The following is an 11,543-nucleotide window of genomic DNA, read 5'->3' as shown; positions in this document are numbered from 1 at the left end:
GATCCATTCCATTTGGAGGCCAAATCACCTGCCATTTCCCTGCAAAGGAGCAACCCCCTTTTCTCCAATGGAACACTCCAGAGGAAAAAATACTTGAGTGAACATTTGTGGTTTCTCATCCCTTTTCAAGAATCATCCACATAATGGAAAATCAGAATGTACCACATAAACATAATCAGAGATTACTTTGCTTTCTTCTGTCTTTGGGAATTATTTTACTAGTTACTACAGTGGAGAGAGGATGTGTCTATCTCAGAAAAGCAATCAGTTTGAGCTGGTGGTTATTATTATTCATATAGTGCTTACAGTAGGTCAGCATGGTGCTTTATATGTATAAACTGAGACAGGTGCTTGCCTTAAGAATCTTGCAATCTAAAATGGGAGATGCATAGCTATATTTTGCTGCATTGAAAGTACATTCCTAGATGTTTAATAACCAAAATATACAATGAGATTAATAAATTTTAGATTGTCTAAATCAATAACACAGGCAATTAACACTGTCAGAGAGTTTGAAACTTCTTTTTATGTAGATTCCCATAGATAAATCCCATAAGATCAATATGCCAAATTTATTTGAATAATTCAGTTCATCACTGTTCAAGATTCACTTAACTTATTTAATCATATAAATCACTAATCTTCCCATTCCCTTTCTGGCTTTTATCTCCACTTTACCATCCTGGGTCCCGTCCTACAGTATTAAATCAACTGGGTACCCATTCTTACAAACTTTTCACCTCCTGAGATTAGCACTCCTGTTGCACTTCCTACAGGATTCTCTGTCTCCCAGAAGCTTCCAGACTTTCTTCCTCATCAGTCTATTTACCCAGGACCCAGCTGATTATGAGACTAGGCCTTATCAATCAAAATCTCATGCACAGACTTATAATAACCAGTCACTTAACTGTTCATAATTATTCTTTAGTTACATACAAATAACACAGCACACTAAAGTTATTTGGCCACATTCTAGCCAAATGTGATTCCATTGACTTCATTTAACTGAGCTCAGAGGTGGCTTATTTTGTTTAGAAACCACGTAAAACAGGTTTACACATTTTTTAAAACTTTGAATAACCACCAATACATCTGTGCATTATATTTACTCCATACACAATATCTGTAAATGATTTGTATTTGTCTAGTTTCATTCAATTTTGTTTGGACTCAGTTAGTTTAAACTATGTCCACTGAAATCCAAGGGAGTCCACCTGAGTAAAAGGTGAAGGACCTGGGAAGTTGTCTCTGTATGATTTTGTAAATTGTAAACCAGATCTTATCCAACATACTGTCTTCATTCTTATGTAAGAAAGTTATCTCTACAGTCAACAATTCTGTTTAGTTTTAAAAACAAAGTAACAATTACATTCGGTTTTAAAGTTTTTAAATAACATTTGGTCATTATCTGGGGAAATCACGCCCATTAAAATCTCAGGACCCAACCCTGCAGCCCTCATTCAGGTCTGTAGTCCTATTCACCTCACTGGGTCTACTCTCATGGGTAAGAATTGCAGGATCAGCTGTTAGGGTCAATCTTGCTTACAAAAGCAGTCCCATCAAAGAAGAAACAGGCAATTGTAAGTGCATCTATAAGTCAATGGAAATTTTCACATGAATAAAGCAAACCGGGTTAGGTCCTTAACATTGTATTGTTTCACATCTCTCATAAAAGAAAATGAGGTCTGACAACAGCCATGTCCCCTCCTTAGCCTGCCTGAACTGGAACTTTAGATGCTGGAGTTATTTCAGTGGAATCAAGTTGGTTCATTGGTAGACATCTTTTAGCATGAAAACCTACTGATATTTCTTTTGTGTCTCTTCAGTGGATAGACAGGACAAAATTTTGAGCTGCCGACACAAAATTGCATGTGCATGTATGTGTACAGTAGAACCTCAGAGTTACAAACACCAGAGTTATGAACTGACTAGTCAACCACACGCCTCATTTGGAAACAGAAGTACACAATCAGGCAGCAGCCAAGACAAAAAAAAAAAAGAAGCAAATACAGTATAGTACTGTGTTAAATGTAAATTACTAAAAAATAAATAAAGGGAAAGCAGCATTTTTCTTTTATATGGTAAAGTTTCAAAGCTGTATTAAGTCAATGTTCAGCTGTAAACTTTTGAAAGAACAACCATAATGTTTTGTTCAGAGTTATGAACATTTCAGTTACGAACAACCTCCATTCCCAAGGTGTTCGTAACTCTAAGGTTCTACTGTAGTCCTAAAGCCATCTGAGGCACATTTAAAAAACTATAACACCTGAAAGGATCTAGAACTCCAGCCACTAAAATGTTCATCCTTGCACAAGTGCAGATATTTTAATTTTTTAAAGTATGCACACAGATGTTTACATGTATTCCTGCATGCTGTTTTGCATGTGAACCTGTGAAAACCCAGGTAGAGGGCTTGGTGAAAGTGTATCACAGAATGTATTATCTACACTGTCATTTGCTACATGTATTTTGTGCACAGTATTATATATTTACTATGTGCATTTTTATAATATAGTACTATTAAAATACATTCCAGCAGTTTGACTACAGGTGCATTTTTCAAGGACAGTATAAAAGTGTCGACTATGATACAATTTATAAACGTATTGCTATATTACAGTCACATTTACAATCTGCTTGAAAAACATACTTATATAATACCATACACTGAGTGCAATTCGATTTTGATGGTAAGATTCCAACTTAACTCCCAAGTTCGGCTGATCTAGAGATGTTAGCTGGGCAGCAGAAACACTAAGAAATCCCTCCTGCTCGCAAATGCTTATTGCCTTTGTAAAGAACTGACAGCCAGAATGGTTTACAGATTTGTTGTTCAGACAACAATCAAGCCAATGTTTATTTAACCAAAAGGCAGTTCCATATCTGAGGCTATACTGTGTGTTCAGTTCATGACAATAATCTTCTTCCTAATATTGAGCAGCACTGTCTGAAGACCATTTACGACTTTTTCTACTGAAAAACCTCACATTATCTCAATGGACAACCTGAAAGACTGTAAAGGACTAATGAGTGCCCCTCCCTCATCCCATTGGGCTGTAGTTGCCATGACCCCACCTTTTCCCTGTCACTTTGGGGGTGTTAGTGGTAGCAGTGGTGCTAGCCTCATGGAGTCTGTGCATTAAGTGGAATATAGGGAGCAGAGTGTGACCAACCTGTGCACTCAGATGAAAGTCAGGGAGCCAGCTCCTTGCATCCTTTACTCTGCCTCGAACATCAGAGCAGCACAGTCTAGCCCAAATTGTATAAGAAGCACTTCTATGATGGATACCCGTTAACTAATTTTCAGATTGCAGAAAATAATGAAGGGCAGTCCTGTGGCAACAATGTCGGGGTTTTTCCAAACGTCTTCCCTTTTTTGACGTCTACCGTCTGTAACACCATTCACAACTCATGGAGTACAGAAGAATCTGAAAGCATAACAACAACAATGAGCACCAGTTAAGCATTTCAGTCCACAGGCAGTCTTACTTAAGTCACTTTTCAGAGAGAAATATGGGTAAAGGAAACACAGGATAGAATTTGGGCTCATTGTATTTAGTCCTAGAGATATTTTGCTGTAGCGTGTAAGGGTTTTTTCCTTTTCTGAGTTGCTGTCAAAGACCTAAATGAAGTAAATAAATAGAAAGAAAGCTATGACAGACAATTTGTAGATGAAATGTTAAAAGACTCTGCTAGCTGAAACTTGCAAATCTGCTCATTTAGTTCAGTAGAAGCCTGCTCAACCAGGGAAACAGACGGGCCGAGATCTAGTCCCACCAATGACCTCTCCATGAAAATTAATTAATTGGCATGTGTTGTGCTTTGTTAAGGGAAGGGAGTAAGATACTTCATGAATATGAATTAAATGCTTGTTGAAGCCAAAAGGTCCTATTTTTGAGCCATCTCTGTCTGCTTCTCCAATCTATGCACCCTAGAGGTACATAATGAAGTTATAGGCAAGTAGCATATATCATGTTTGTGAACATTAAAAGAAAAAAGCAGCTATGTGCTCCATATTCCCAAAAAATATGATACAGTTAATTATTAATAGCCTCCACATTTGAACATACAGAGACAGAAAGGTCATTTGGGTCTGAATGTTAACACACTGATGCAGATTCAGATCTATAAAATGAATTGGTGTTGATGTTTAGTAGAAATGATATATTGGGAACATATGTTTAGATAGCTGAAAAGTGCCACTTAGCCATAAAGAGAACCTGACCTTTTAATGTCACACGATTTGATCATGTAACCTTTACTCCTGTGAGCAGCACTTACCCACACTAGTAGTCCATTGACTTCAATGGGACTACTCCAGCATGAGAAGGTTGCAGAGTTGAGCCCACAATCTTGGAAGTTTTATTTAAAAACTATAACCATACCCTATGAGGGGAAAATTCACTTAGAATTAGGAGTTAAACCTATAGCAGGGGGATGAGGAGAAAAACCTACAGAAGTGCTGAATTTCTTTGCTTTACGATTATAACTGATGAAGTCCAGAGCAGAGATAGTTCCACAACTCGGATGGATGCCATAAAAACATTTGAAAAGTAACTGAGGAAGTACTGAGACAAAGAGTTATACAATCAGTTTTAAAAAAAAAAAGTTAAAATGTGTCAAAATAGTCTTAGTAGACAAAAAAGCAAAGGTGAAAAAGAGCAGAAGTAAATTAATCTTCCCGAAGTACATTACATAAGGGGAAATGCTTGGTAGTCGTTATTTGCAGTAACAACTCAAGACAAATGAGTAGCTGGTACGTTAGTTCTGATGAAGGACATGTGAGAAAGACAATGGCTTTCCATTTTTAAGTTAATCAGCACCCAAGTGATGTATTTCTGAAAAATAATAAAATGGATTAATCAGGAGCTCAGGGAAAGAAGAGGGTAGACATTTTATTTCCACCACGTGTGGATGAAATATACATAACATAATAAAGGGCTGCTGTCGACTATCTGCAGGAAGAGCACCTGGAAGATTAAAGCTGTGGACATAACATTAACAAAGTACAGACCACACTGAATTAATGAGCACTGGAGATAGACATTCAGTAGAGTCTTAATTTATTTTCCTTTTCTAGCTCATCCTTTAAGAAAATGACAGTGTCTTCTTATCGATTTTACACTCAGAGATCAATCAGAATTGCCCTGACTCAGACAAAATTTACAGCACTCCCTGACACTGCCTGGAGCATCTGGGCCTTAAACAGACATTACAAGGAAGCAATAGATCATGTTTGTATGTAGAGCTTGACATGCTTAAAAATAAGCTAATCTGTAGTGGAATTTCCTTCTTTTTGACAAGTTGCTCTGCCCAGCTCTTCGGCCCCTTGTTATGAATTTCTCTCCCAGTTCTACTATTAATTATAACATGTGTATACGATTCATGTATTTAGGCCCTGAGGGAGGTCATCTGCTCTGCAGTTTTAGATAAAATATAAACTAACAGATCACTCCTACTTAAACAATGTGAAATGTCACTCTGAAGCACTCCATAAAAAAAGCTAGAGGTGTTCCGTCAAGAGCTATGATCAATTCTGACAACCCAACAATATCAGAGCTAAATGATGGGCCGGTACATTCCTAAACAGCCCTCTGTGGAAATTGCTGTATCCGGAAGCTCTTTTGTGCAAGTAACTAGATGTATTAAATGCAATAATTACAGAAAAGACACTGTGACGCTTAGGCAGTTGTTGGCTAAGCTGACTTGTTTCCACACTACCATTTATCTTGTAACTGGGGATTGCTTATCCACTGACTTGTACACTTGAGAGATAGGATACGGCTCTTCTACATTAAAGACCTCAAGAGTTTCCAGTTCTCAGTGTGCCAGCAAGAGGCCAGCAAAAGACAATTATTTGTGAAATATTTGCTGAATCCCTCTTGAAGGCAAAATGTCAAGACTGGGGGTTAAAAAGAACTGACTCTAATAAAACTGGGCTACATAAAATAAAGTATTTAATCAAGTTTTGCTATTTAACTCCCTCAGGGAGTGCCAGTGTGGTCACTTAAGTGACTAAATCAAGGCCCATTGGGGCCAGGAAATACAATAGATAGGGAACACTCAATGGCACACTTTTCTAGTCTTCCTCACATTTGATCAGCTGACAAGACATCAGGAGCCCAATCTTCCTAAGTGCTATGAGTTTTCTGTGTAGCACAGAGTGCACTCAACTCCCTTTGCTTTCAGTGGACGTTGCGGGTGAACAGCCTATCACAGGATCAGATCTAAAGCTGTGCTGTAGCGGGGCTGGGATCGCACCAGAACAGGATACCAGTATTTTTGCCACATGAAGGACACCATTTTGAGAACAAAATGGCAACCTCCACACTTTGTGACCCAGCAAGGCCACACTACATGGAGGACACCGTTTGGTAGAGCAAAATTGCACAGTGTGCGTGTGAGGCCATGCTGGCAGGATCGTTCCCATGCTGGCAAGGGCATTCTGGTAGCTGCCCGTTCAGGACTACACCTGATCATTTACACTCAGCCTTTATTCTGTGCGTTGATACTCTGGAAAATCCTTATGATAAAATTCCTATCTGACTCAGAGCCCTTCATAAAACTTTTTCTAGTGAAACAATCCAGGTGCTCTATACACTGGATGACAGATCAGGAACTATAAATATCTGCCCCCTTTATAGAGGCAGATTTTCACATCAGACAACTGGCAAATAGCTGGCATGCCTGACAAATCATGTCGATTTCTTGCCTGGAAGGGAATTTATTTATTTTTTTGCACAATACACTTGACCACAACTTCCTTTAGCAAAGCCTTTGGCTTGGTTTTCATAAGTTAAAAAGGTGTGTTTTTGAATCAAGTTAGGTGAACTTGACTGAATCTGCCCCCTTGACAGCCCTGTAGGAAGGGTTTAGTACCTTTAGAATTGTTTGAGCTGGTCTTGCAATAGCCCTGGGGTGTTAAGAAGGGGTTTTCAATCAAGTTAAGCTAACTCAATTGAAATGCATACCTTTTTTGCCCATGTAGACAGGGCTGTTGATGTCTTGCAAATACTTAAAGTAGGAAGTTCTGTGTAATTCCTCAGTCTAAACACTTCCTTTGGTGGAAATGGAATTTGTTGTTTTCTGTCTTATCCTGAGACAAGAACAAAAAAAGTTGACACAGAGAAGGTGGAAAGGCACAACAGAAATATAAACACTCTAGCAGTCTGGATTCTGAAATGTACAAAATATGATGACATGCAGTATAAGAAATAGAACGTGATTTATTTATGGCACCCCAGTATGTGTCTTGCCCTCAAGTAATCTGGCAATAAATTACTGTGGTTTCAAAAAACAAAGCTAACAGCGGTGATTTATTTTACCTTTTCTGTTTTCTCCTTATTTCTGATCGTCTGGCACAACAGGACCTACCCTAAAGAAATTAGAAAGATATAATCTTCTGCAGGGGGGGATCTTGCACTTGCTTTTCCTAGAAAAGTCTCTCTCCACCGGAGAATGATTCTAGCATCCCAGTCCCCTGGTTCTCCTAGATCCCTGGATCCCCTTCCTTATTTGGCAGTTCCATGCCATTCAGCATTTGGCTGGCCTCAACAGATGCCTGGGAAGAAATTACTACAACTCTCAGGCAATCATCAAGACAAGCTTCAGATTCAACCAATTTGATTTAAAAACTTGTTTAACAGCTATAGAGACATTTATCATGATCCATGTGTAACTTTACATGAAGTAACCTAAAAATCTACATTAGGTCCAGCTGTGCCTTCAAAGACTACTCAAACTCCCATTAAAGTCAAGGGCTCAGTTTTAAACAAATAACATAATTACCAGGTAACTCAACTAACAAAATGTGGTTTACAATAAGATTTTCAGATATGACTAATGATTTGGTGTGCCCCAGTTTCTGGGTGTCCAACTTGAGATGTCTTCAAGGGGCCTAATTATCAGAAAGTGTTGAACATCCACGCTTGGAAAGTCAGGCCCATTGAAGTTATCACAAAATTAGGGAGGAAGAACAATGCAGTGGTTAGGAGTATTAGCCTAAGACTCAAGAGATCCAAGCTCTCTGCTCTGCTACAGACTTTCTGTATGGCTATGAGCAGATCAGTTAGGCCTGGTCGACACCTAAAAATTGTGAAAAATGTTGTGCCCTGTGTGACATAAGTAGGTCAATGTAACTCCCGCTGTAGACACAACTAGGTCGATGGAAGAATTCTTCCGTAGACCTAGCTATCACCTCTCGGAGCGGTGGGTTACCTACATTAACTGAAACCCCCCTTCAGCCGATGTAGGAAGTGTCTATGCTGCAGCACCATAGCTAGGACACAATAGCTGCCATAGAGTAAACATACCTTTAGTTTCTCCAGGCCTCAGTGTACAACCCATAAAATGGTGATAATAGCACTTCCCTACCTCACAGGTGTGTTGTGAGGATAAATACATTAAAGATTTTGAGTTGCTCAGATTATACAATAGTGTGGGCCATGTAGAAGTACCATAGATAGAATGTTCATGAGTTTTTATTCTAAGATTTATTATTTCCTCCAAAGTCCTGATTCAGCTGCATTACCTGCAACAACAAAACAAACACACACAAATCAACACTGTGTTGTTGAGTTCTGAAGGTGGAAACGTCTGTTTCAAAGCCAGTTGTAATTTTTATAACAACAATTTGCATTTAAACTCACAATCCCATTCTAAACACCAGACAACATTCTTCATAAAGATTTAAAGCTAGGCTCATTTAAAGCAAGAAACAATATTGTCCTCTTTTAATTTAATAGATATAATCGGATGTTCTGTATTTGATATTATTTCCTGTAACATCTTTCAAGCTTACATGAATTTTCCAATGTAAAAAACTTTGTACTATCAACTGTATAGGCTAAACCTCATGGAAAAACCCAGTGAAGTGTAATAGGAAGAGGCCAATAGAATTCTATAGAGAATATTCTAAAGTCCTATCGAATTTAGGATACTCTTTCAATAGAGCAGCAAAGAGTCCTGTGGCACCTTATAGACTAACAGATGTATTGGAGCATGAGCTTTCGTGGGTGAATACCCACTTCGTTGGATGCATTCTTTCAACAGAATTTTTTAAACCAACAAAACTATGGAATTTATAGTTAGGATACAATTAAATTCTATATGTTGGTGTAAAATTATCTAGAAAGGTTATCACTCTCAATTGAATGTGTAGGACTTTTCAATAAGGGAATAATTAAATAGCTGCTGCTACCTAGTATAAAACTAAATTTAACTTCCAATCTACACAAAGCAAGTTTCTTGGCCAGATTCACTAGTGCGAGTGGAGGAAGTTGTAGATTATATCTCCTTGTATAGACCCCTGCATCCTGGGAGATTCATGCTGAGGAAGGACAGCTGGTATTATTGTTGGCACATTCTCTTGGGGGTTCTACCAGGAAGGCAGGCTATAGTTTTAGTTTTCAGCCAGGAGTTTACAGCAGCTGTATTGGCTAGAGGAAATACACCAACCACGCACAGTTCCCAGCCAAAACTCTTCTCGCCCCATGACTCTGGCCAGCCATCTGAATGGTTGTAAATATGTACATATTACTGCCCTTGCACTGCACAACACATGCAGTATCTCTCTCACACACACACACACACACCCCTTTTCTTCAGCTTCTTCATATACATGAGAATAGACTTTAGAACATAACTGAAAAGATTTTACCTCAAGCCTAGTGAACATGTGCTGGACTATTTTGAAAGCTAAATCAATTGTCACTCATCCTACAGGAAATCTTAAACATCCTATTGGTACAGAACCAGAGATGTAAGCATGTTTCCCTGCAAGATGTCACCATTCCAGGAAGGGTGATGTAACTCACACAATGCTGTTTATGGTATCACTACAGAGTTTTGGTTACTCCGTGTGATGGGAAACTGAATTTTTAAATTATTAGAACTCATGGGAAATATGAAGAAAAAATTCTCTTATGGCACAGGTGAGCACAGATGTGAAACTGCAGATAACTATAGTGTGCAGAATGTACACACCTCAGATGATACTCCTAAAATTATAACAGAGTGAAAGCTTGCAAAATTCTGGCCCTTCCCATCTCAACCAGAATTTCAAATGTCTGTATCTACATACAATCAAGAGAGTTTTAATCTAAGTGCAATACTAAATTTAATAAGCAAGTTATATGTGGCAATGTTCTTATGGAAAGAATTAAAAGCTATGGGGCAAGAGGAAGAAGGGGTCATGCACCAAGGATCCATGGACAAGTCTTCTCCTACCCCCATAGAAAAGGGGATAGCTACCTTTGCAGGATGGTCCCTCTTGTCTATGATCATACAGGACCCTTTGAATGTCCAGAGACCTGCATGTTGGAGGGATGAAAGTGGAGAGCTGTGGGCAGAGGCATATCATCCCTCACAGGGAATACTCAATAAAGTTAATACAGCCTGGAGCAAGGAGGCCTCAACTCACCAATCTTCTAGTTAATGGTCAAACATGCTAAACACTTGTGTTACCCAGATGACTAACCAATTACATCACAGAGATCGGCATCAATACTCCTATTAAAACTTCAGTAGGAAATTCATGTGGTCTATGAGGTAGCTTTTCAGTATTAAAGAAATCTGAAAATTCCCTTTAGTAACCAGATAGGGAGAGTCTAATATTCAAAGGAAATCACAGTAACCTAACAAAGTGGCCCTTTACTCTAGTCATTTGACCTCCTAGAATCCCTTTGGTAAAGTGCTATATAATTGATTAAGCTACAGTTAGTATTAATTTATTGAGATGATGAATTTAATTTTCCCAGGGCCTTAGGGCATATGCAAGCAAAGGTACAGTCAATCTATAAAACCACAATACAGCTATGTAGAAAAATTAAAAAGTGTATTACTGGATTCACCAGAAGTAAGTAAAGAGCTCCTGTGTATAAAGATATTGTATATCCTACAGGTCCTTTACTTTCAGTTGCTACGCCGCATGTGGTACGCCTCTCTGTAAGAGGTTATGGATAAACACTTATTAAGATATGTCAATATCTGAGTAAAGTTGGAAACAGATTGAATCCCTAATGAATTTCAGGAAAAAAAAATCCTATAAGAAGGGTTCATGCTGTGAGAGTTTAACTCCTTTGAAGTGTGAGCAACAGCGAATAAAATACAATTTTGCAAGTCACTCTTTGTGGGCTGCCCAAGGAAAATATGTCAGCATGAATACTGAGCTACTAACCTAGGAGCATAGCACAATATGTGTCTAACACGCTGGGGTCCCTAGATGCTACTGCAGTGTAGATATAAAACCAATAATAATATTCTGGGAAGCCCGTGGATAGCAAGTGATAGAGTCCAATCCAATTATAGATACTTATAACATCCGAGCCAGACTTTGGGTCTCCCAAAGTGTGTCCAATTTATACATTTAAAGAGCTGGATGAATTTCTGCATCAAATTTTGACTGAGCTGGCATGACACTTTCCCTTTAAGAGGGTGATTCTGTAGCTCTGCGTGAAAGTAGTGTTTGTGATATGAAAAGTCCCCAGAGGGGTTGTGGTCTGACTATAAGAAAATAACATTAGCCAAAGGGGGGAAAAAACCTG

General features: G+C 38.6%; 1 long non-coding RNA gene across 5 annotated transcripts in view; it reads right to left on the bottom strand.

Annotated features, from left to right (window-relative positions):
• Positions 1-517: 517 nt before the first annotated feature.
• LOC120396964 overlaps positions 518-11,543 on the bottom strand; it is a 69,067-nt gene continuing 58,041 nt past the window's right edge. For 3 of the 5 annotated variants that reach the window (XR_005593580.1, XR_005593582.1, XR_005593581.1), the window contains 5 exons: positions 8,313-8,530; positions 7,326-7,375; positions 6,972-7,096; positions 3,174-3,428; positions 518-1,590 (listed from right to left, as the gene is read on the bottom strand). This is a non-coding gene — a long non-coding RNA (uncharacterized LOC120396964). The remainder of the gene's footprint in view (positions 1,591-3,173; positions 3,429-6,971; positions 7,097-7,325; positions 7,376-8,312; positions 8,531-11,543) is intronic. The other 2 variants (XR_005593583.1, XR_005593584.1) reach the window with 2 other exon arrangements.

The sequence above is a fragment of the Mauremys reevesii genome, linkage group 2, assembly GCF_016161935.1.
Source record: "Mauremys reevesii isolate NIE-2019 linkage group 2, ASM1616193v1, whole genome shotgun sequence".
Lineage (NCBI taxonomy): Eukaryota > Metazoa > Chordata > Testudines > Geoemydidae > Mauremys > Mauremys reevesii.
Note: the sequence above shows the minus strand (reverse complement) of the source record. Positions and strands in the feature narration are given on the sequence as shown.